Source organism: Schistocerca americana, chromosome 5 (assembly GCF_021461395.2).
Source record: "Schistocerca americana isolate TAMUIC-IGC-003095 chromosome 5, iqSchAmer2.1, whole genome shotgun sequence".
NCBI lineage: Eukaryota > Metazoa > Arthropoda > Insecta > Orthoptera > Acrididae > Schistocerca > Schistocerca americana.
In genome coordinates this window covers 247,971,529-247,976,052 of record NC_060123.1, presented here as the reverse complement: position 1 = coordinate 247,976,052, position 4,524 = coordinate 247,971,529, and the positions used below count along the sequence as shown (strand labels likewise).

The 4,524-nt window shown below is 44.4% G+C and overlaps 1 pseudogene; it reads right to left on the bottom strand.

Moving 5' to 3' along the window:
• Nucleotides 1–3,302: 3,302 nt before the first annotated feature.
• LOC124617380 lies at nt 3,303–3,421 on the bottom strand (annotated as a pseudogene).
• Nucleotides 3,422–4,524: the final 1,103 nt, after the last annotated feature.

The following is a 4,524-nucleotide window of genomic DNA, read 5'->3' as shown; positions in this document are numbered from 1 at the left end:
CGGGATGACCGGAATCCTCATCCTACAACGCAACTGCACACGTGTATTAACAGGGTTCTTTATTTACATGAACAGGAAGCTACGAGTACTTGTCTTTAAGAGAGTCCATGTGTTGTGGTACAAGCTCTTCCGTAATAGTCCACGTTAGCCTCACTGCTGGTGTAGAACGAGTCCCACTATGCAATGAATAAACAACTCCAAAATGGAGTGTGAGTTGGTGCATCAGCGACTGAGCTAGTGACTGGACGACTGCGCTAGTGACAGTGACTGAGCCTACTGACTGAGACAGTGCGCTAGTAACTGAGCGACTGACAAGAAATCACGGATTTTGATGCGCTTCAAATATGTTGTAGAGGCACTTTCCCTGCGTACCTGGCTATCCGGTTTTTTAGCGACAGGCCTTGGTTTTTGAGAAAATCGATTTTGAAATGTATTGCGCACTTTGTATATCCGTAACATTACGTATATTCCGAGCAAGTTAGCGTAGCACAGTGGTAAAGGTTCACAGCTACCACACTGGATGTAACGTGTTCGAATCCTGCTCCCGGAGTAGATTTTAGGCCTATTTAACGGCGTTTGTGATTTCACCTTTTGATTCTTCGTTCAGCTCCTCTACTTGCGGATCTTCTTCTGGCTGCGCTACTGCAGAGGCACTTGGCTCTTTCATTTCACAGAATTTTTCTGACACACGGCAATAGAGACGCTTTGCGAGCAACTGACGCTGTAGTTGCCGGCCGAAGTGGCCGTGCGGTTAAAGGCGCTGTAGTCTGGAACCGCAAGACCACTACGGTCGCAGGTTCGAATCCTGCCTCGGGCATGGATGTTTGTGATGTCCTTAGGTTAGTTAGGTTTAACTAGTTCTAAGTTCTAGGGGACTAATGACCTCAGCAGTTGAGTCCCATAGTGCTCAGAGCCATTTGAACCATTTTTGACGCTGTAGTTAGATGCGAACGTAAAGGAATGCAACTCGCATCCTCATTGGCCGCAACTAGGAGCTGAGATTCCCATTACGGCTAACAGTATTCACGGGAGAGGGGACGATAACGGGCGGAGATCGATTTCAGGTAATAGAAGAAGCAACCGTTGTACGAACATTTGGATCTCCAACTGCGAACCACAAACGGAATGAATATTTGAAAAAAATTAATAACTGAATATATCTTTATAATTTAGCGCACATTGCACTGTTTGTTGATATTCTTTGAAATAAAACTGAAAAATATGGTCGATTAAAAAAAAAAAAGTAGACGAGCAGGATTCGAACACAGTATCTTCAGCATGGTAGACTTGTATCTTTACCGCTGCGCTACGCCATCTCGCTTGAAATGAACGTAATGTTACGGATATATAAGCGCGCAATAAACTTCAAAATCGATTTTTTCAAAAACCAAGGCCCGTCGCTAAAAAACCGGATAGCCAGGTACTCAGGGTAAGTGCGTCTACAACATATTTGAAGCACATCAAAATCTGTGATTTACAGTGTGGAGGGTCCCCTTGTGAGACTGAGGCCCTCCAGTCAGCGATGGCGATTTAAATATTTGTAGTCAAGAGGGTGTTGGCCGTGTGTTGCTTGCGAGTCTGTCTTTGGCCTCTCTCCTGAGAGGTGTGCTTGATCCATCATCTACTACAGATCTTCTTGCTACATTTTTGCCGACCGGTGTGCTGGCGACAGCTTACACCAGCACACAGACAAGAAGCTAGAGTGGTAATGTGGTAATTATCATTTGCAGTTTCAGTTCCTGACCTCATTTTGATCTACGATGTTTTAGTTTGCTCATGTCTCCTACTGACAACATACTCATGCTAGTGCCAGCACCAACACACTGAACACAGATTTGATTATAATGCTTTAAACACTTGTCAAGTATAAATGATATTTGCTAGTTTTTCTCATATGAGGCCAGTATTTTCTGTGTGATCGTAATAATTATCTTAATTATGGGCAAAGTTTAAACTAGTTGTAAATTGTGCTCTGGGGACATTTGCACGAAGTAAGTGGGCCGGCCGGGCCGGCTGAGCGGTTCTAGGCGCTACGGTCTGGAACCGCGCGACCGCTACGGTCGCAAGTTCGAATCCTGACTCGGTCATGGATGTGTGTGATGTCCTTAGGTTAGTTAGGTTTAAGCAGTTCTAAGTTCTAGGAGACTGATGACCTCAGCAGTTAAGTCCCATAGTGCTCAGAGACATTTGAACCATTTGAACGAAGTAAGTGGATTGATGATGGAACAGACCGACTGTGATAAATTTGGAAAATGCTGAGGGAGCAGAAATTGTTGCACTCGTGGTTCAAAAAAGAACACGCAAATGTTGTCAGGCGAAAGTTAGTGGAAATTCGTGAGTCAGTAAGAAGATCGATGTGCGAAGCATACAGCAACTTCCACCATCATATCTTAGTGAAAGATCTTGCTAAGAACCCAAGAAAATTCTGGTCGTATGTAAAATGACTAAGTGGGTTGAAGGCTTCTATCGAGTCACTCATTGACCAGTCTGGGACGGCAATAGAAGACACCAAAAGGAAAACTGAAGTTTTCAATTTCATGTTTAAGAAATCATTCATGTAGGAGGTTCATGCAAACATATTGTTTTCTCACAGGCCCCCACACAGAAGATATAGGAATAGAGATCCCTTGCATAGAGAAGCAACTGAAAGAGTTGAAAAGAAACAAGTTGCCAGATCGAGATGGAATCCCTGTTCAGTTTTACAGAGGATACTCTGTGCCATTGACCCCTCACTTAGCTTGCATTTATCCCAAATTTCTCATCTAGCGCAAAAGTACCAACTGACTGGAAAAAAGCGCAGGTAACTCTTGTTCATAAGAAAGGTGAATGAACGGTCCTGCATAATTACAGACCATTATTCTTAACAGTGGTTTGCACTATAATTCTTTAACGCAGTCTAAGTTCGAATGTAATAAATTTCCTTGAGACAGAAAAGCTTCTGTCCACAAATCAACACGGATTTAGAAAGCACCACTCTTGCAGCTCTCGGCTTGTCCTTTTCACACAAAATCCTGCGAATCGTGGACAAATGACAACAGGCAGATTCCATATACTACGATTTCCGGAAAGCGTTTGATGCTGTGCACCACTGCTGTACACTGCACTCTGTCATCAGGCTACAAGTGGCCCATCGGGACCATCCGACCGCCGTTTCATCCTCAGCTGAGGATGCAGATAGAAGGGGCGTGTGGTCAGCACACCACTCTCCCGGTCGTTATGATGGTTTTCTTTGACCTGAGGTGCTACTATTAGGTCGAGTAGCTCCTCAATTGGCATCACGAGGCTGAGAGCACCCTGAAAAATGGCAACAGCGCATGGCAGCCCGGATGGTCACCCATCCAAGTGCCAGCCACGCCCTACAGCGCTTAAACTTCGGTGACCTGACGGGAACCAGTGTATCCACTGTGGCAAGGCCGCTGCCTACTGCTGTACACTGAGGTTCCCAGATATGTGGGTGGTTTGAAGACTTCTTAAGTAGTAGAACCCAGTGTGTTCTCCTCAGCAGCGAGCGTTCATAACCCAAAGACTTCATCAGGAGTATTCCAGGGAAGTATGATAGGACTGCTCTTATTCTCTGTATACGTAAATGGTATGATGAAAAGAATGAGCAGCAACTTACGGCTGTTTGATGATGACGCTGCGGTGTACGAAAGGTGGTGGCGTTGAGGGATTGTAGGCGGATACAGGATGACTTGGACAGAATTTGTAGTTGATGTGATGAATGGAGCTTGCTCAAATTGTCGAGAAATGTAAGTTAATGTGGAAGAAAAGAAAAAACAGTGCTGAAACGTTTGAGTGCAGCATTGGTAGTGGAACTGCTTGGCAAGTCGCACCGATTAAATATCCGGGCACAGCTCTGCAAAGCGATTTGAGTTGGAACAAGCACATCATGTTAGTAAACCAAATGGTTGCCTTCGTTTTATTGAGAGAGTTTTGGGAAACTGTAGCTCATCTATGAAGGAGAAGACTATTGTAAGTCATTCTCGAGTACTGCTCAAGCGCTTTGGATACCCGTCAGGTTGGAATAAAGGAAGACATCGAAGTATTTCATGAGCATGCTGCTAGATTTCTTACCTGCAGGTTTGACCAGCACGCATTATGGAGATGTTTGTGAATTCAAATGGGAATCTCTGTAGGGAAGACGATGTCCTTGTCTTGAGGCATTACTGCAGAAATGTAGGGAAGTGGCTTTTAAGGCCAACTGCAGAATGAGTCTGCTGCCGCCAGCGTACATTTTACGTAAGAACTACAAAGATAAAATGAGAGAAAGTAGAGCTCATACAGAGGTTTACAGACGGTCGTTTTTCCCTCGCTCCGTTCGTGACTGGAATAGTAGTGGCATGTGATACCCTCCACCTTGCACTGTACAGTGGCTTGCAAAGTATACAGAGTGTTACAAAAAGGTACGGCTAAACTTTCAGGTAACATTCCTTACACACAAAGAAAGAAAATATGTTATGTGGACATGTGTCCAGGAAACGCTTACTTTCCATGTTAGAGCTCATTTTATTACTTCTCTTCAAA